The sequence below is a fragment of the Dasypus novemcinctus genome, chromosome 1 (genome assembly GCF_030445035.2).
Source record: "Dasypus novemcinctus isolate mDasNov1 chromosome 1, mDasNov1.1.hap2, whole genome shotgun sequence".
NCBI lineage: Eukaryota > Metazoa > Chordata > Mammalia > Cingulata > Dasypodidae > Dasypus > Dasypus novemcinctus.
The window spans coordinates 67,440,609-67,463,396 of NC_080673.1; the positions used below are offsets into that span (position 1 = coordinate 67,440,609).

Consider the following 22,788-nt stretch of genomic DNA (forward strand, 5'->3'; position numbering starts at 1 on the left):
AATTTGGTTCTTTATTAGGAAACTGCATTTGATATATTGATACTTTTACATCTAGAATTTGGGGTGACATTTTAATTTTATATCTTATCCCATATATATGTATACACTGTTATTTGTAAAAGAAGATATTTATGAGACATTATAAAATAGAGTACAAATAAATTCTCATGAAAAACATGCTCATGATAAATTTGAACAAATTAAGTGAAGCTTTTCATTGTTGATATTGTTGTGATAAATGTTTTCAGAACACTTGTAGAGCACTTTGCTATTTGCCAGATGCTTTATATATCGTTGTTGTTGTTGTTGTTTGTTTTAAATCAAGGTCCAGGAAAATATGCAAAGAAGCTGTTTGCTTGGCTGCCTCAAAGTAGTGCCAAATAACTTTCAGCATCTACAAATTAAATTAGTAAAGTACATTCCAGGGAAATTAAATGGTGGATATCCTAATCTCTGTCATTCTAAGTTGATGTTGTGATTCAATCATTCTGGAATATCATTTGATATTTAAAGTTAATCATTACTTTTGGTAATGAGCAAGCATTTATACTGATTAGGTTAAATCTTTTTTAACTAAGTCTTGGCTATTATCAGAGTATATGCTTTCAGAATTACAGTGGATAGATGGGCTATTCATAAAATGGGAATTGGGTCATACTTTATAACAGGGTTTCTTTACCTTGGCACTGTTGGCATTCAGGACCAGACAAATGTTTTGGGAGCTGCCTGTTCACTGTAGAATATTTAGCAGCATCCATGACCTCTACCCATTAGATGCCAGTATTATCCTTCTCCCCTAATTGTGACAACCAAAATGAAGCCAGACATTGCCAGATGTCCCCTAGGGGCCAGTCACCCTAATTGAGAACTTCTGCTCTACAAAGTCAGACCATGTTAGAGGGAGAGAAAAAAAACAGAGAAAAGGCTAATGTTCATGTTAAATAGATTCAGGTCATGGAATATATATATATTCCATATGTGTATAGTATAATAATATTTAAAAGTAAACTGTAGCTAATGCAGTTTTTTAAACTCTTATCACAGATATTTCTTAGATTTGAAATCTTAAGACATCTTTATATTAATAAATGCTACATAATAGTGAAAAAATGTGTTTATTACAAAGCTATTTGGTACATACATTCAATAGAAAAATTCATTCTTTAACCCTGTAGAGTTTATTTATAATTTCAGAAAGAAAACTTTATGTAGCAAGTATTTATTTTATTAATAAATAAAAGCAATAAAAACTTAACACATTTTTAAAATATACACAAGGTATTATGAAAAACCAGAGGACAAAATGGCAGAAGTAAATACTGCCTTTACAATAATAACACTGAATGATAATTGGTTAAACTCCCTGTATTAGTCAGCCAACAGGGTACTGATGCAAAATACCAGAAATCTATTGGCTTTTATAAAGAGTATTTATTTGGTGTAGACTCTTACAATCACAGGCTATAAGGAGTATATTAACTTCCCTCGCTAAAGTCTGTTGCCATGTGTTGGAGCAAGATGGCTGCTGGTCTCTGAGAGGGTTCAGCCTTCCTTTTCCTCCTAAAGCTCCATGTTCCAATCTCAACTGTAGGCTAGCATAAGGCTCATCTCTCTCCCCAGGGTTCCTTTCTTTCTGGGCTTTCTCAGCTGTTCAGTGCTCTGGTCTCTTCAGCTGCAAACTATCAGGCGAACAGATCAGCTCTCTCCCCAGGGCTCCAGCATCCCGAACTAAACTGTGTTCTCCTCCATGTATTTACTTCCCTGTCTTTAGTCGAGCATCCAGTTTACAAACATAATCCATTATCTATTTTTGGAATTCATAAACAATAACCAAACTGCCACACTCCCCAATCAAAAGACATAGATTAACAGAATGGATAAAAAAGAGCTTATGTTGCTTATAAGAGACTCATCTTAGACCCAAAGACACAAATGGGTTGAAAATGAAAGGATGGATAAAGATGATCCATAGAAATGGTAACCAAAAGGGAGCTGGGGTAGCTATACTAATAGCTGTTACAAAAGACAAAGAAGGACACTTTCTATTAATAAAAGGGTCAATCCTCCAAAAAAAAATAACAATATTAAATATATACACACTTAACCATATTGCTCCATAAGGTGAACACTGGCAAAACTGAAGGGAGAAATAGATACCTCTATAATAATAGTTGGAGACTTCAATATACCACTTTTATCAATAGATAGAACATGTAGATAGAAGATCAGTAAAGAAACAGAACTTGAATAATGTGATAAATGAACTAGAACTAATAGACATGTATAGAACATTGCACCCCAAACAGCAGGAAATACATTCAAGTGCACCGGGATTATTCTCCAGAATAGACCACATGTTGGGTCACAAAATAAGGCTCAATATATTTTAAAAGGTTGCAGTTATACAAAACATCTTCTCTGATCACAATCAAATGAAGCTGGAAATCTATAACAGGCAGAAAACTGGAATATCCACAAAAATATGGACGTTAAATTCCTAGAAACAACAATGTACACTGGCTCAAGAAGAAGTAGAAGATCTCCACAGACCACTTACAAGTAAAGACATTGAATCAGTCATCAAAAACCTCCCAGCAAAGGAAAACCCAGGACCAGGTGGCTTCACAGGGAAATTCAACCAAACATTTCAAGAAGAATTAATATCAATCCTGCTTAAACTCTTCCACAAAACTGAAAAGTAGGGAACACTTCCTAACTCATTCTATGAGGCTAGCATCCCTAATACCATGCCAGATAAAGATACTAAAAGAAAAAAAATCACAGACCAATTTTACCTATATAGGTGCAAAAATCCTCAATACATGCTAACAAATTTTCGCTAATTGATTTTTGACAAAGCTGCCCCATTCACTCAATTGGGAAAAAATAGTCTCTTCAACAAATGGTATTGGGAAAATTGGATATCCATATGCAAAAGAATGATGAGGGACCTCCCATCTCACGCCACCTATAAAAATTCATTCCAAATGGCTCAATTATACCAGTACCTTCTATTAAAACTTATTTCTGGTCTTACACACTTTTGAAAATGCTATTCATTCTGCCTGTTGGTGATAAAGGAATACATAGTCCAACATAGGCACCAAGACTAATTGAGTAAAATAATTTTTAAATCAATACCACTCATAGTCAAGATCATTCTTCCAGAGAACAAAATACTACATTAGAAAATGTGGCTCAAATTATTTAACAATCATGTCTGAACTCCTATTCTAAAATCCAAACAAGTACCCATTGGTCATATAATATGAACATCTGTGACCTGTGAATGTACACCCATGGCACCAGTGTACCAGCAGTTATTGGCACATATTTGTTGAATGAATATTTATATATATGTGAGCATAAGAATTTATGTAAGCATAATAGCCCATATATAGGGTTGGGTACTTGATAAGTATTCTGTAAGATCTTATAGGAGATTTATATGAGAATTTTTTATCTGTGAGGGGTTTTGTTTTTTTCTATTTTAAAGGAGCTTTAGATTACATAAATGTTATATTCATAATATCCATCCCCACCCCCTCCCACATTTTCCCGCATTAACAACATCCTTCATTAATTTGGTACATTTGTTAACAATTGATGAACACATTGAAGCATTGCTACGAAGCATGATCTATAGTTTACATTATGCTTTACACTGTGCACCACACAATTTTATAGGTTTTGACAAAATGTACAATAGCTAGTATCTGTCATTGCTATATCATGCATAATGATTCCAATTTCTCAGATATGCACCATGTTATATTTTTTCTCCCTACTCCCTCCCCTCAGAAGCTCTGGTGACCACTGCCTTTATATCGATGTTACAAGTTCTTCCATTACTGGAATAATCCTAATTCTACTTTAGTCCATAGTTGCATTCTCCTCTTATGTTTGTTCGTTCCTCCATCTTGAAGGTTTTGAGATCATCATGCCCACTCTCCTTCCAGTTGAAAGGGAGCTTAGATTCCATGGGGCAGATGGATGGAACTGTCTTGCTGGCAGTTGCAAATATTCTCTGCTTCTTGGGATGGACGTTGTTCATCATCATCCTTTTATTAATTGTCCTGGGTGAGTCTGATCAACTGGAGAGTAGGTATTGGCTGCAACTCTACTGAGATTCAGGGCTCACCCAGCATATGAACAGCCAAAAGATTTAAGTCTTTGAGACATATATTTAATGTATATAGTGCTAATTATAGGTTCAAATAAATGGAGCAGAACCATATGTAACAATTTCTTCCAAATGGCCCCCCTCCACCACCACTCCCCGTGATCAGTGGTGGTCAGTGGTTTATGTTGTGGTTTGTGGTTCACATTATGGTTTACCTTTTGTACCGTATATTTTCTGACAAAATGTATAATGGCCTGTATCCATCATTGTAAGAACAACAGAGAACAACTCCAATGCCCCCAAAGATGCCCCATGTTCTACTCATTGCTCCCTCTCTCTCCCCTCAGAACCTATGGCAATGAATAAGTTTCAATTTTTAAAGAATGAGGACTTGACATACTAGTCTGTTTTGTTTTTGCTTTTATTAGGCACTGCCTATTTACTCAAGATGTTCTTGTCTCTCCGTATGAGAACAGAGCAGGACTCCCCAGGATAGAAGTTTAATATTTTCTTGTTTATTGTGTGAGTCTCCACCCACTGAGATAACACCCTATGCCAAGTTGAACATGTTCATATTTCATAGACGCATGCCCCAGGTGCACCCTTTCCCACACATCTCCCCACCACCAATGCCCTACACCAGTGACCCTCCCCTGCCATATTTGCCAAAAAATAAAAAAGCATTCCCACCATTGTAGTTTCAACTGCAGACCTATAAATCCCCAAAATTTACCTGTTTTTCCTCCAGTCATCACCTCAGTTCCATGAATAGTCCATCCCAAACCCCCACCCTATTCACCTTCACATTCTGGCACTGTTGACCCCACTCATGTCCCTGTACTACCATCAAACCTGTCCATAGCCAAACCTCCCCCTTCCACCTAATCATGGGTTTTGCCCATATTGAGCATCAGCTTACTCCACTCTACTCCCTACCTGTCACCTGATAGCCTATCTTCCAGACTGTAGCTCTGTGAATCAGCTCAATAGGCTTAGGTCATATCAGTGAGGTCATTTAATATTTGTCCTTTAGTGACTGGCTTACTTCTCTCAACATAAGGTCTTCAAGATTCATCCATGTTGTCGTATGTGTCAATATTTCATGCTTTCTTACATATGAGTATTTTCCATTGTATATATATACCACGTTTTGCTTATCCATTTATATGTTGATGGACACTTGGGTTACTTCCAACTTTTGGCAATAGTAAATAATGCCACTGTGAATATTATTGAGCTTATAGTTTTTAAAGGAGTTTGCTAGCTGTCAGTGCAAGACCAAAGCAGTCTTTTCGGCCTGAATTCTGGGATACAGTGCCAGCTTTATAAGCAAGCAGAGTAGATAGTCTAATATATGACTGATTTAAAGAAGTTTACTGAACTGAGTCTTGTTTAAAAAAAAAAAATCACAACCTGTAATCACACCATCATAACTTAACTCAGTAGAACACTGGAAATTTTTTTGGTTTTCAGGGTTTTTTTCCAACTAAAATTCAGATACAATGCAAATAGCCCTGTAGATTTTATTAGTCTGGGCAATCTTGGAACTAATCTAGATACAATCCATAGAGTGACTAAAACATATTATCCTAGATTCCTCTTCCCCTACCTTACTTTCTGCACCTCCACAGTCAGTCACTAAGTCTGGCTGATACTACCTCCTTAATGTTTTTCAAATCCATTCTCTTTCATCCCCACTATACCAACTTTTATTTAGGCCCCCCTCATCTCTTACTGGATAACAGGAACCTCATCTATTCTCCCATTTCTCCTCACCCCCTACTTTGGAAGAAGTTGGCTATAGGGATTTTCTAATCTTGCCCCTACTTATATATCAATCTTATTTCTAATCACTTCCCATTTTTTATTTCTCTCCACTAAAGAAAATTTTAGAGAAACGTACATTGCCTTAAAGTCCCTTTATTGTAATAAGAATAAGAAATTAATATTACAAGTTTTAAAGATTAAAATATATCAAATGCACTCAATCCTTTAAAAATAACTTCTAGGTAATAAACCAGCCAGTCACTTCACTTTGTTAAACCACAGGGCAGATATTAAACCACAGATATTATAACTGCTTTGCCATTGTACAGTAAGGAATTTTATCTTTAAAAGACAATAGCATCAAAACAAATGCTTAATGCTATCAGGCAATCATACTTTTATTCTACTCTTCTTAGTGACTACTTCATCCCTTCTTTCTCCTCAAATCTTTTGTACTTCCTTCCCCATTACCACTTTCAGTAGATAACCTCAATTCCTATTTCACCGAGAAAAATAGAAACAATCAGAAGAAAACTTCCACAATTGCCATCACATACAAACAAAATCACATTGTCATTTCTATTTACTGATGCAGTAACACAACAAACACAGCATCCATCATAAATTGCATTAAGACTCTGGAAGGGGAAATAGAGGAGGTGCTCAAGTACCACAGTGCCAGTAATTTCACATAAACTCGAATGATGTACTTCATTTATATCCCTACATGCATTCATGCCCATGTGCTCCGCTCTAAGAGTGAACAGCTCTCCATGCTCCAGTGTAAGGCTAGTCTCTTCTTTTGTCCTCCCGATCCCATCTGCACTTTACTACACTGCCTCCGTGTTGGATTCTCAGTTAAAATAATCTTTTTTTGAGAACAATTTTCCATAAAAATAGAATACCTGACATAATATCAAGTGGTTAACTGCTCTAAGAGAGAAAGAAATAGAAATAATCCATGGAGTAATTTATTTAAAGCAAAACCAACAACCTTCTGAGGAACATTCCTCCATTAATGTAATCTTGATTTGTAAATATGTTTTCTCGTTCTACCATCACTGGTCCACTGTGTGTGTTTAGCAGACTGTATTATGTAACAAAGCCCTGCCTTGCCTAAATAGTCAAGAAACAGCTTGTATATTGACTTCAACTATACACTTGAATCCAGTAAATATAAGGATTTTTGCAATCTTTTTCTTTTTTTTCAAAGCTTACCCCCTTTTCCACCCAGCCTTAAAAAGCCAAGTCTTAGTATAATGACCTTACAAACCCTAGATGAGTTAAAACTACCAAGTTTCTAGTAGTTCACTGGGTATTTTTTTTAACCTTTTAAATAAAAGGGGAAAGAAAAGGAAATTAGAATATATCCTTCAAAATCAGGAGAATAATACCATCACTTAAGAGAAAACATGGATCAGATATTGTTTTCCTTATATTCTGAAATTTTTCAAAAACAGTTTTTAACGTCAATACAAAAGTAAATGAATATATGCCTGCCCTCAGAGACATTACATTGGTTATCAAAAAAAAATAGTCTATATTTTTACATGCTTTGGAATTTTTTGATTTAGTCATATTTCTTTAGAAAATTTTTAAAGAGAATAATTATACTTAAATACATATTACAAAGGTGATGAGCTACCCTGGGCATGTTTACAACAGAGTACATATTGGGCAATAAAAGTTTTATGTATGCTATGTTGTAGCAATATTGTAGCAGATTAACTGCTAGATACTACTTCAGTATCTTTTGGGGAAGTATTTGCTTGTACTACTTAGAAATGGTTTATTTTTAGAGTGATTCAATTATACAACCCAAGTTTTCAAACAGTTAGGTCCTTTATTAATAATAAATTATAAAATGAACAACAGAACAATACATTATAAAAGCAAATTATTCTTTTGATGCATTTGATTCTCTCTATAATGGTTTCTCTATATATATATATGATGAATTGATGCATTCTACCATTCATATCAAAAGTGTTTATTAATAGCTTTCAAAAATAAATTTCTTCAGTTTAGGCACAGCACCCTATTTTCTAGGTGCCATTGTTGATCTATTAAACATCAAAGCTTCTCCCTGAAAATATGTCCTTTAAAAACTTAGTGCTGGTGCTCCTTAGCCTCTAAAATAGGTTTTACTCCCTGAATCTTGAAAATACGTCACTGTTTGCCTCTGTCCTCTCTACTTCAAAACAAATTCTTATAACTTGACCGTTTGGTTGCTTCCTACTTGTCTACCTGCATATTTGTTACTGTTAGGAGAATATTAGAGAGAAAACCAAATACAAGTATAGCCACAAAATACTTAAACCACTAGAGTTCTCTCTTGACTAGTTTTGCTGCTTTGGAAACCTCTTTTACATCTGGCAATTGACAAATATGATTACCAGGTACTTGTAGTAATAATTATGATCTACCCATTAGTAGCTATAGTCATAATTAAATATAACAAAATAAATAAAATAATTTCCCCATTGGTGGTAATTTCTCATCTTACAAGTATCAAATATCAGAAGCTTTGTTTAAAAAAAATTGAGGTCCTCTACAATATCTGCTTTCACTTTGAAGTTTCTTTTTATTTGTAAATCTTTATTAATTTAGCTATAATTATAGTTATATAATTATAGTTATATAATATATATATTATATATAGTTATATATATATTATATATAATTATATAATATAATTAGTTACTCATCTGTCTTAAAATGCATGTAACCAGAGAATTTTGGGCTGACAAGAATAAACAATTTTAATAGCTGCTAATTAATGTGTAACATCTGTAACTATAATATATCTCTATTAAACTCACTTGGATAAGATTGGTTTCTTTAATAGATGAAATAAAAAATCTCTTTTGGTAAAAAATAAACTCAAATGGGATTTACCCTACCAGCCATCAGACTATATAAAGATGTATGGTACTTTTAGCAAAGGATGGATCACTTGAACAGAATACTGAAAACCAGAAACTGTAAAATTGGTAATTTTGCACATGATAACAATGGCATTTTAAATCAGTAGTGAAAGGATGGTATTGAAAAAAATTGAAAATCACTTAGAATAGTCCTTACTCCATACATAAAATAAATTACAGATGGATTAAAGAGCTAAATATTAAAAAAAAGATAGAAGAAATATTATTTTATTATGACTTGAAAAGTCTTTCTAATCAACACACAAAGCCCAGAAACCAAAAGGAAAAGGTTATTAATCGATTGGATGATTTAACCATAAAAATTAAAATTCTATATGAAGAAAGACACTAAGTAAAAATAAAAGGCAAATGACATACTGGGAAAATAAAGTTAACCAACGCTTTTCCACAAATTAAGAAAAAAGTTAACACTGTAATAGAAAATGGGCAAAGTATGTGTACTGGCCGCTCACAATAGCTCACAATACAAATCTCCTTTAAATATATGAAAGCAGATTCAGCCTCACTAATATTAAAAAGCTTGAGTTTAAATACTAATTTTACTTAGCAAATTAGCAAAAAATCTAAGTGTTTACAATGCGTGGGAGATAGGAACCATCATGCAATAAAATAATGTGGCAATATATAAAATTTTAAACCATGGGTCCTTTTGCAATTCCAGGTAGAGGACTGTGTCCTTCAGAAATGTTTGCACATGTGTAAACATGCAGTAACATACCTGTCCCTACTGTACGTAAGGCCCTTTTTCTTTCACCATGACTGTTATAGTAGCCCCTTCACTATGGTTTCTCTAGTCAGTTTCTCTCTTGCTCTATTCCATATTTTATACAGCTGTCAATGGTTTTCCTAAACAGCCTATATGATACTGGCCCTGCCCACTTAAAGACTACTTCTGTTTTATTGTTGCCTGTTGGTTTTACACAGTCTTTCCTCTGCCTTATTTATAATCAGCAGTCTGCTTCTCCACTTCTGTCTTTCACGTTTCTGATGCTCCAATCACAGTGAGCAACCATCTTCAGTAAACCAAACATGTTCAACCCACCCTTTTACAGCTCCTTGTCTTCATACTTCATTCACTTATTATGTATTTATTGAGCTGGCACCATTCCTTAAGTACTGGGATATAGCAGAAACCAAAGTAAACACCATCCCTAATTTTTTAAAAATAAGATTATAGAGGATGATGAGGAAATTACAAGAGAAACAAATCTATACATATTTAGAAAAAGATTGTGAGAAGATGGTGGAATAGGAAGCTCCAAGAATCAGTTCCTCCCCACCAAAACAGCTGTTAAAGAGTCAGGAACTGTCTGAATCAACCATTTGGAAGCTCTGTAGTCCAGTAGAACACTGTACAGCACCAGGGAAGAATGGGAGAAAGAGGCTGGTAAATTGCAGCAAATAACAATGAATTGTATCCTCCATGCAGTGGCTATCATAGCCCATCACCCCATTTCACAGCTGGCAGCAGTGAGATATTCTGACACAGTGTGCTGGTACCAGGGTGAGACATAATGATGTAGTTCCACAAGATCTGGGAGTATACGGTCCAACTTCTGATGAGTGCTTTTTTTTTAGGTTTTTTTCTCCAACACCCCCACCCCCACCACCCCCATTGTTTGCATTCACTGTCTGCTGTGCCTGTTTGTTGTGTGCTCGTCTTATTTTTTTAGGAGTCACCGGGAGCCGAACCTGGGACCTCCCATGTGTTAGGCAGGCACCTAACTGCTTGAGCCACATCTGCTTCCCTGATGAGTGCTTTTGCTTAGTTCATTTGATTTATATCACTGGGGACCCAGCTCTAAGGGCGGCCATTGTTCCAACCTGCCCTGGACAAAGGCTGTGGGGAAGACTTAAAGATAGTATGCTTCCTCAGAGTGCCAGAGGACAGTTAAAGAGTTGTATTTGCTGTGCAAGTGCCAAGTTAAGACAGAAAAGTTTTGAGAACCGGGGGAGAAGCTCTTGGTGCCCTTCTTGGCTCCTCCCTTTGAAGGCCCCTGGCTTTATTTTGACTGGTAAACACTGACTCAGTTTCTCACTGAGTGAAAACTGTTCTTTTGCTTGCCCTGGCTCCCCAAATTTTCCCTCCAGGCAAAAAGTCAGCTTGAGAACACAAAATCAGAGTAAGAAACAGTTGATTTAGAGGGCATGGAGTAAACGTTTACCTGTTTTCATTCCTGAAGTATGTAACACCCTGAAGAACTGTTTCCTGGGAAATAGATAGGGCATTTAAATTCCTGTAGCAAGCCATTCAGTAGCAAGCACAGCACAGAACAAGGCATGGTTCCAGAAAACAGGGAACACCATGCACTTTGCATTCTCCTAAGCTGACCTTCTTGACAGGAGGGCTGAACTCTAAAGAACACCAGCCAACACAGCCAATTTGCAAAGATTGTGAAAGGTTTTTATTGCTTAGGTTTTCTTCGTTTTGTTAGCTCCTGACACTCAAGAAAATCTCTCTCATATAACTAGAAGAATACAAAATCAATAAACAGACATCTCAAGTAATAAAGCCTAGAGTTAATATTTTAAATTATTTAAATGAATGGTGTGCAACATAAGATTTTAAGACAAAGAAACAGGAAATGATGGCCTATCCAAGGAAAAGGATGAAAGTCTATAAAATGTCAGTAAAGAAGACAAGATTATGAGACGCGGCTGTGGCTCAACAGATAGAGCATCCGCTTACCATATAGGAGGTCCAAGGGTTTGATACCCAGGGCCTCCTGGCTCATGTGATGAGCTGGCCCATGCACAGTGCTGATGCATGCAAGGAGAGCCCTGCACAAAACCACAGCCCACCCAGGAGTGGTGCCACACTTATGGAGAGCTGACAAAGTAAGATGACACAACAAAAAGAGACACAGATCCCAGTGCCACCTGATGAGAATACAAGCGGACACAGAAGAACACACAGCAAATGGACACAGATAGCAGACAATGGGGCGGGGGGGGGGGAGGGGAAGGTAAATAAATCTTTTTAAAAAAAGACAAGATTGTGAGCATACTTGGAAAAAGACATTTTAAAAAGTGATATTCCTTTCATCAAGAATAGCCAGAAACAGCAGCTATGTACAGTGGAGGAAGCATAGAGAGCTTGAGAAGTAAGGAATGTTCTTGTTTGTTTGTCTGTTTTTTGTTTATTATTATTACTGAAATAATGAAAATGCTCTAATAATGATTGAAGTGATGAGTGCACAACTATGTGATATCCAAATACCATTGATTGTATACTTAAGGTGAATTATATACTTTATTAATACATATCAATAACATTGATTGGTTTAAAAAAATTAATCAAAATAAAGAAATAATGTCTTTTTAAAAGGAGATATTCAGTATGCACAAGGAGATGTAAAATACAGAGAAAGAACTAAAGTAAATCAGAAAAATGAACAATATGAGAATCTCAGTGAAGAGATAGAAATTTTTAGAAGGAGCCAAACACACCTTCTGGAGTTGAAGACCACAATAACTGAAATGAAAATTTTCCAGGAGGAAATCAAGAACAGATTGGAACTGGTGAAGAAAAAAATCAGTGAACCCAAAGACAACACAATTGACATGAGTCAGCCTGAGAAGCAGAAGGAAAAAAAGATAAAAGCAGAAATAGCCTAAGAAACCTATGGGAGACTATCAGGTGATTCCCTTATATGCATTATGAGAGTCCCAAAAGAAGAAGAAAGAAAGAGTCAGAAGGAATATTCAAAGAAACAGTGACAGAAAACTTCCCAAACTTAACAAAAATCAAAATGCACATCAAACAGGATAAATTTAAACTGAAATATGCCCCAGGTTTTAGTCTGCTGGGCTGCCAAAAGCAATATACCAAAAATGAGTTGGCTTTTGCAATGGGAATTTATTAGCTTACAAGCTTACAGTTCTGAGGCTGTGAAAATGTCCAAATCAATGCATCATCAGGAGAAGCTCTCTGCCTGAAAACCAGCTACTGGCAATCCTAGACTCCTTTGTCATATGGCAAGGCACATAGTGGCATCTGCTTGTCTCTCTTTTATTCTAGGTTTCATGGCTTTCAAATTCTGGCCTCTTTGGCTTTATCTCTAAGTCTAAATTTCATTCCCTTAAAAAGGACTCCAGTAATAAGATTAAGACCCACCCTGGGTCCAAAGCCCCTTAACTGAAGTAACCTAACCAAAAGGCCCTTAGCTGATGTAACCTAATCCAAAGTCCCTGTACCCACAGAAATGCATTAACTTTAAGAACATGATTTTCTGGGGACCATGTAGCTTCAAACCATCACATCCTGACACATACTGGTCAAAATGACGAATGTAAAGGTACAAGGAGAGAGTTTGGAAAGCTACAAAAGGAAAGCAATATTATATACAAGGGAATACTAATTAAAGTAAGTGTCTATTTCTCATCAGAAACTACGGAGGCAAAAAGGCAGTAGGTTGAAATATTTAAAGTGCTGTAAGAAAACATTTGCCAATCAATACTTTTATATCTGGTAGACTTTCTTTCAAAAATTAGGGAGAGATTAAGACTCTCAGATAAGCAAAAGCTTAAGAAAAACAGTACTATTGTAATATTTGTACAGCAATGGCAAAGTAGTTATTATATCAATTCCAAAAGACAACTAATCAGGGATATAAAGGGCTTGGGATTTTTCCTTTTGGAGTAATGAAAGCATTGTAATGTTGATTAAGATGATAACAGCATAACTCTGTGATGAAAATGAGAGCCACTGAATATACTCTTTGAATGAATTGTGCAAAGCATGGGGTTGTATAACACAGGGAATCCAGTGGTGGAAGATGGACTGTGATTAGCAAGACAAATATGAGAATGTTCTCTCATGAAATGTAACAAATGTGTTATACTAATACAGGGTTAAAAATTGGGTAGGTTGCGGGGAAAATACACCAAATGTGAGATAAGGACTATAATTAGTAATATTTTGACAATGCTCTTGCATAGTTTGTAATAAAAGTTAAAAGTTTCACAACAAAGCAAGGTGTTGGTGGTGGGGTGATGTATGGAAACCCTATATGATGATTTGCATGTTTGTTTTGTAAGTTGGCAACTTTTTCTATATACTTATTTATGTATGTTCATGTATGAATGATACGCTTCAAAAAATTTTATTTTAAAAAATTTCTAGCAGTCTTCTTTGCAGAACTGGAAATGCTAGTCATAAAATTTATATGGAACAGTAAGGGACCCTGAATAGTCAAAATCATCTACAAAAGAATGATGAAATTGGAGGAGTCACACTTCCTGATCTTAACACTTTTTACAATGTCACAGTAATCAAAACAGCATGATTCTGGCACAAGAACAGAAATAAGACATACAGACCAAGGAAATCTAATTGACAGTTAAGAAATTAACCCTTACATTTATGGGCAACTGATTTTTAACAAGTGCACAAAGACCACATAATTGGGAAAAATAGTCTTTTTCACAAATGATCCGAGGAAAACTGGATCTCTCTATGCAAAAGAATGAAGGTGGATGCCTACCTCACATTATATTAAAAAATCAACTCAAAATTGGTCAGACTTAAATATAAGACCAGAACTATATAAATACCCAGAAGAAAACATAGGGAAACATCTTCCCAACCTTGTGTTAGTCTATAGTGTTTTAAGTTTATATCCAACACACAAGCAATAAAAGAAAAAAGAGATAAATGACACTTCATCAAAATTTAAAACTTTGTGATCAAAGTACTTTATCATGAAAATAAAATGGCAATCTATAGAATGTGAGAAAATATTTAGAAACCACATATCTGATAAGGGTTTAATATACAGAATATGTAAAGAACTCCTACAACTTAACCACAAAAAGGTAAATGGGCAAAAGACTTGAATAGACATTTCTACAAGGTAGATGTACAGATGGCCAAAAAACACATGAAAAGAGGCTCAAAATCATTAGCCATTAGGGATATGCAAATGAAAACCACAATGAGATACCATTTCACACTAACTAGAATGCTACTATTTAAAAACCGACAATTACAAGTTTTAGATTGTGGAGAAATAGGGACACTCATTCTTTGTTGGTGGAAATGTAAAATGGTGCAGTTGCTGTGGAACGTAATTTGGCTGTTCTTCAGAAAGTTAAGTATAGAATTACCATATAACCTGGCAATCCTGCTTCTAGGCATATGTAGCAGTTTATGGTTACTTATGTATTCCAAAAAGAGATTATGTTTGTAAACTGGTCTGTTCCTCTGGGCATGATTCCCTTTGATTGTATTAGGTTTAGCTGAGATGTCTTTGATTAAATTATGTTTAGATTAGGGCCTTGATTCAACCCATCAGTAGGGTGTAACTCAGTTTAATGTAAATGGACACTCACTCAAGAAGAAAGCAAAGAAGAACAGGAGAAAACTTGGTCATTTCTGTCCCATGTGACAGAAAGGAGAAGGCTTAAACAGCTAAAGCCCCAGGGAGAGCTGAACCATTTGCCTGATAGTTTGCAGCTGAAGAGACCAGAGTCCTGAGCAGCTGAGAAGGCCCAAAAAGAACAAGCACTCCAACCTTCAGCTGAGATTGGAAGAAGTTGGGCCCACAGAGCCTTAAGAGGAAAGAGGAAGGCCTCTTGCAGATATCACCCACCATCTTGCTTCGATACGTGGCAACTAACTTTGGGTGAGAAAGTACCTCCTATGGTACCTTGAGTTGGACTCCTTAGGGCCTTATAACTGTAAGCTTTTATAAAATCCAACAGCTTTCTGGTACTTTGCATCAGCACCACTTTCGCTGACTAAAACAGTATATATATAACCAAAAGAATTGAAAACAGGGACTCAAACAGATATTTGCACACCAGTGGTTCATAATGGTAATGTTTACAGTTGTGAAAAGATGACACAAGCCAAGTGTTCATCATCTGATGAATGAATAAGCAAAATGTGGTATATATACAAAGTAGAATATTATTCAGCTGTAAAAAGGAATGAAGGTCTGATTCATACAACAACATGGATGAAACCTTGAAGACATCATGTTGAGTGAAATAAGCCAGAGACAAAAGGACAAGTATTTTATGATCTCACTGATATAAAACAATTAGAATAAGCAAACTGATAGAGTCAAAATCTAGAATATAGTTTACTAGAGGGTAGGTGGGGTATAGAGAATAGGGAGTTAATGCTTAAATTGTATAGAGTTTTTATTTGGGATTATGGAAATGTTTTGTTAATGGATGATGGTAATAGCACAACATTGTAAGTGAAATTGCACTGAATTATATATTTGAATATGATTAGAAGGGAAAATTTTAAGTTGTATATATGTTACTAGACTAAAAAAATTTTTAAATATATATGTTTAAAATCAGTTCATATATACTATGCAGGAATTTTACAATATGCCAATGTGATAATAAATGGGTGAATACTTAAGACTGGTTTGACAAAAATTTCATGAGGAAATGAATCATGAGATGAGATCTAATGACAAAAGGATACTGGCATTTAAAAAGCAGGAGAGTACACTTCTACACCCCAAATAAATACCCTTTATAAAACCCAAAAAAAAATAAAAAAATAAAAAGCAGGAGAAGGAGCATTCCAATCATTGAATAGCTAGTGCAAAGTCCTCACGGCATAAATACACTTGGTATGCTTGAAATAAAAGAAATAGTATGGAAAATGAAGGTAATGATATAAGATGAGCTCAGATTTAGACAGTGTATTATGTTAAGCAATGTCAACAGCCATAGCAATCAGACTGAAATCTCAGTAGCTTAACACTACAAAGCATTTTTTTTTTCTTACTCATGTTATATATCTAAGGCAAGTTGTCAAGAGACCTCTGCTGGTGGAAGTTCCATCATCTTGACACATGGTTTTCTGAGATTGCCGAATCAAGGAAAGATGGATGGAAGAGGCACACTTGTCTCTTTAACTCCACTTTGAAATGATACACATCACTTCCTTTCACCTTCATTGACCAGATTGAGTCACAAGGACCCAAACTAACTGGCTGGGCTAAAGGTATGGAATACATGGAAGGTTTGGTGCTCACTGATCATGTTGTAGGATTTTATAAGCCAGTTTAAGGGATTTTAAGTGTGAATTAAAGCTATTGCACAGTTTTACCTGCAGAAATCACCTAACCTGATGTTTTTTAAAGATCACTCAGGATACTGTGTGGAGAGTAGAAGTGAGTAAAAATATGCTAAGGAACCACTATCAAGTAAGTGAAAAGACAACACAGAATAGGAGGAAATATTTGCACTCATATATCAGATAAAGGACTTGTATATAGACTGTGTGAAGAATTTTTACAACTCAATAATAAAAAGACAAATAACCTAGTTAAAAATGGGCAAAGCACCTGAATATACATTTCTCCAAGAAAAATATACAAATTGCCAATATTCATATGAAAAAAATGTTCAGCATCATTAGTCATCAGGGAAATGCAAATCTCCTAATCTGATTCTTCTATTTTAAACTCTAATTTTCATTTATCTGTTAAGTATATTTCTCAGAAGCTTAAAGCCTTCAGATGTTCCTATGCTGGTTGAGCCCAACCTAACAGATATGGGGCCAACTCTCCAGTTCTTTGGACCTGCCCTGGACAACTAACAAAACAATGATGATGGGCCAGCTGTATCCCAAAAGCAAGGATATCTTCAACTGCAAAGAAAACAGTTCTGTTCCTCTAGTCCATAATATCTACATCCCTTCTCAATCTGAATCAGAGTATACATAATCCCAGATCCCTCAAGATTGAGGAATGAACAAAAAAAGGTGTGTAACTGCTGATTAAATAAGATTTATTGTTATTGTAGTTATCTTGTATTTACTGAGTAACTTGAATATGGATATAAAAAATAGAATTCATAAATAATACCAAACTGCTATGTGTGGTGTGACGGTTAATCTCCTGTGTCAACTTGGCAAGGTTATGGTATACATTTTTTAGGTCAAGCAAGCACTGGCCTAATTGTTACTGTGAGGATATTTCATGGATTTAAACCCTCAGTAAGTTGATTGTATCTACGGCTGATTAAATCTACAATCAATGGAGGAGATTGCCTTCAACAACAAGAGAAGTCTCATCCAATCAGTTGAAAGCTTTAAAAGGAGAAGTGATGATTTTAGCAGTCAGAGGGAGAATTTTCATTTCTACTTCAGCCAGCCTGCTTCTCATGGGGAATTCATTGAAACTCTCACCAGAGTTCCCAACTTGCAGTCTACCCTATGTAATTTGGACTTGCCCATCCCCACAGTCATGTGAACCAATTCCTATTTTTAAAATTCTCATAATATTTGCATACTGTATATGCATATTGCCAGTAGATTCTGTTTCCCTAGAGAATCCTGACTAATGCACATGGAGTTACTGAATAGTTATAAAAAGATGTTCATGCAAAAATTTGTACACAAATGTTCACAGCGTCATTATTCATAATAGCCAAAATATGGAAACAACACAAATTTCCATCAACTGACAAGTGGATTAATTATAGTATATCTATACAGTGGAATATTAAGCAGTCATAAATGGAATGAAATACTGATATATGTTACAATATGGATGAACTTTGAAGACATGATGCTAAGTGAAAGGGGCCATTCACAAAAGACCACATGTTACACGATTCCATTTATATGAAATGTCACAATATGGTATCAATAGAGACAGAAATAACATTAGTGGGTTCTTTAGGGCTGTGGGAGATGGGGAGGTGTGTGTGTGATGAGGGTGTTAGCTAAACAGTACAGAGTTTCTTTTTGAGGTGAAGAAAATTTTCTAAAATTGACTGTGGTAATGGGCGCAAATATCTGTGAATATATTAAAAGCCATTGAAGTGTACAGTTTAAATGGTTGAATTATGTGATATGTAGATTATATGTCTTAAAAAAAAGTTGCTTAAAAAAATAGATGAAGGAGGACATTATCCGAGGGAGGCGGGGCAAGATGGCAGCTAAGTAAGGAGCTCCAAAAGTCAGCTCAACCACAGGGCAGTAATCACCTAGAATTATCTAAAACACATGTTTGGAGGCCCCAGAAGGCTAGAAGAGCATCCTGAAACATTCTTGAAAGAATGGAAGGAGGAGACACCATCTGCAGTGAAGATTTTTGAGTACAGCACCCCATGCCACAGAGACGGATGACCATCCTCCACTGGTGGTGCAAGCTGCCTTAGGAGCTATTCTGTGGCTGGAGTTGGAAGCTCCATTTCCCAAAAATGGGGGAGGAAGAAATGGTTAGTCACTGACTTAAGGTGATTAGTAAATTAGGCCGGCTAAAGTATAATCCTAAGAACAAGTAAAGTTTGAACCTGTCCAAGTCAGAAAGAGGCTGGTAGCCGCCATTTTAACTCCACCCCTGGTTAAGGGGAAGTGGGTCTGACTAAAAGTCGCAGTGATGGTAGAGGCCAACCTCTTTCCACCCATAGCAGATTGTAGCCCTAGCCTAGACCCCACCCTCCCCAGCAGAGACAAAGATGGTGGAACCTGCACCAGCCTCTCTGGGCAACTGCAGGTGCTTTCGGCCTACATAGACTAAATAGACAGGGGCTCCATCCCTGCACCCCAAGAGGGTAGGAGATGAGCTGGGTTTCCTGGGCCTCCCTGGGCAACTGTAGGCACTTTCGGCCTGCATGAACTGGTTCATTGAGAGCCTTCAATTGCATCACCACCTCTTCATTCCCATAGGATTGGAGGAGGCTAATGTTTCTTAAGCCTCTTTGGGCAATTTCAGGCACTTTCAGCCCACAAAGTCTGGATCCTTCGGCACCTGTAGCTCCACCCCTGCCCCCCAATAGGATAAGAGGTTAGTTGTGTTTCCTTAGCCTTTGTAGACAACTGTAGGTTCTTTCGGCCTGCATGAACTGGCTTGTTGAGTGCCTTTGATTCCCTCTCCACCCTAACCCTTCACTAGGATAGGAAGGGAATGGTGTTTCCTCAGCCTCTCTGAGTGACAGCACACACTTTTGGCCTATTGGGACTGGACTGTGGGCATCTGTGGAACCACCCCTATCCCCCAGTAGGATAGGAGGGGGTTGGTGTTTCCTCAGTCTTTGTAGAAAACTGTAGGCACTTTAGCCTACATGGACTGGACTATTGGGCATATGAGGTTCCACCCCTTCCCCCAGTAGGATAGGAGGGGACTGGTGTTTCCTCAGCCTCTCCAGGCAACAGCATGTGCTTTTGCCTACAGGGACTGAACTATTGGGTGCCTATGATTCTATCCCTTCCCATTAAAGGGAAGAAGGGACCGTACTCCCTCAGCATCTCAGGGCAACTGCAGGTGCATTTGGCACTCACAGATAAGGTTTTTGGGCATTTTGGAGGGTCCAACTCCACCCCTGGTAGGGAGTGTGGGGGGCCAGTGCTACATCTGTCCACCTGGGCAACTGCATTCATTTTGGACCTGCATAGCATAGATTGCTGCCCATACCTGCAGTTCCATCCCTGCCCCAGGCAGCAGAGTAAGAGGCATGAAGCTTCATTAGTCTCTCCAGGCAGCTATAGACAGTCTTGGCCTGCACAACTTGAATTATTACACACAGCTGCAGCTCTGTCCCTACTCCTGGCAGGTGAGAGAAGCTTCTTCAATTCCTAGGCCAATGTGGGCAGATTCAGCCTCCACAGCCTATCATACCAACTACATCCTCACTCCTACTACACAACCAGCAAGGAAGAAAGGGCAAGAAGTTCCTAAACTAAAGAAAGAAACTGCACCCAGAATAAATACACCTAGTAAGCCAGGTGCGAAGACACTAACAAAAATTACAGTCCGTACAAAGAAGCTGTGAGATTTGGCTCAGTCAAAGGAACAAAACAAGCCTCCAGATGACATGAAGGAGTTGACAATCATAGATGTTCAAACAAATCTTAATATATTCAATGACATGGCTAAAGAGATTAGGGTTATTAAGAAGACACTGGGTGAGTACAAAGAGAATTTGAAAAGATACATAGAAAAATAGAGCTTATGGGAATGAAAGGCAAAATAAATGAAATTTAAAATACACTGGAGGCTTATAACAGCAGATTTGAGGAGGCAGAAGAAAGGATTGGTGAGCTGGAAGACATGGCCTCCAAAAGCAAACATACAAAAGAACAGATGAAAAGAATGGAAAAAATTTAAGAGTCCCAGGGAACTAAACAACAGCAAGAGACATGCAAACATACCTGTCATGGGTGTCCCAGAAGGAGGAAAGAAGGAATATTTGAAGAAATAATGGTCGAAAATTTCCCGACCCTGTTGAGGACATAGATAGCCATATCCATATCCATCTGAATAAATACAAATAGACACAGTCCAAGGAACATACTAATTAGAATTTCAAATGCCAGAGATGACAGAATTCTGAAAGCAGCAGGAGAAAAACAACCTATAACATAGATGGGATAACCAATAAGAGTAAGCGCCAATTTCTCATCAGAAACCACTAAGGCAAAAAAGCAGTGGTATGATATATTTAAGATACTGCAAGAGGAAAACTTCCAGCCAAGAATCTTAGAGCTGGCAAGATTGTCTTTCCAAAATAAGGGCAAATTTAGAATATTCACAGATAAACAAACAGAGAGTTTGTAATGAGAGACCAGCTTTGCAGGAAATACTAAAGGGAGTGCTAAAGCCCGAAAAGAAAAGACAGGGGAGAGAGGCTTGGAAGAGAGTCTAGAAATGAAGATTATATCAATAAAAGTAACTAAAATTGTAAAATGAATGGTGAAAATGAAGTGACAGATAAAACCCAAAGGTCAAATGGGTGAAATAAGAACTGCCTTTACAGTGACAACATTGAATATTAATGTATTAAATTCCCCAATCAAAAGACACTGGCTGGCAGAAGGGATAAAAAAATTTTAGCCATTTTTTGCTGTCTACAAGAGCCTCACCTTAGACCCAAGGATACCAGGAGATTGAAAGTGAAAAGCTGGAAAAAGATATTCCACTCATGCAGTAACAAAAAAAACAAACAAGCAAACAAAAAAACTGGTGTAACTATATTTATATCAGATGGAATAAACTTTAAAAGCAAAACTGTTATTAGAGACAAGGAAGGACAGGACATTATATATTAATAAAAGGGGAAATTCACCAGGGAAAAATTACAATCATAAATTTATATGCACCTAACCACAATGCCCCAAATTACATGAGGCAAACACTGGCAAAACTAATGGGAGAAATAGATATCTCTACAATAATAGTTAGAGACTTTAATACACCTCTTTCAGCATTAATTAGAACATCTGGGTAGAGGATCAATAAAGAAATAGATTAAGTCATGTGATAAACAGACTAAACCTAATAGACATATACAGTACATTGCACCCAAACAACAGCATATACATTCTTTTCAAGTCTTCATCGATCTTTCTCCAGTATTGTATTAGTCAGCCAAAGGGGTGCTGATACAAAATATCAGAAGCCTGCTGGCTTTTATAAAGGGTATTTATTTGGGGTAGGAGCTTACAGATACCAGGCCATAAAGTGTAAGTTACTTCTCTCAACAAAGTCTATTTCCATGTGTTGGAGCAAAATGGCTGGCAATGTCTGCCAGGGTTCAGGCTTCCTGGATTCCTCTCTTCCAAGGTCTTGTTTCTCTCTGGTCTCAGGTCCTCTGTTTTCTCCACAAGGTCAGCTTTAGATTATGAGGCAAATGGCTCTGTCTCTCCCCCTGGGGTTTCTGTCATGTCTAAGGAGCAGTCTCTATTCCTCTTTGTTCTTCTCCTGGCTCAGGTCATCTCTTCCTAGGGCTTGCTTCTCTTTCCTTTGTGTGTTTACTTCCTGGGACTCCAGTTCAAGACTCTAGCATCAAACTCCAAATCAAAACTCCAACATTAAAAACCTCCAGCATCAAAAAGCTCCAACTCTGTCCTTTTGCCATGCCTTTTATCTGTGAGGTCCCACCCACCAAGGGGCAGGAACTCAACACCCTACTGACATGGCCCAATCAATGCCCTAATCATAATTTAATCATGCCCAGGTACAGACCAGT

The 22,788-nt window shown here is 36.9% G+C and overlaps 1 protein-coding gene across 1 annotated transcript in view; it reads left to right on the forward strand.

Moving 5' to 3' along the window:
- The window catches only part of SCLT1 (sodium channel and clathrin linker 1), a 289,648-nt gene that overhangs the window by 243,484 nt on the left and 23,376 nt on the right, over positions 1-22,788 (forward strand). The window lies entirely within an intron of this gene.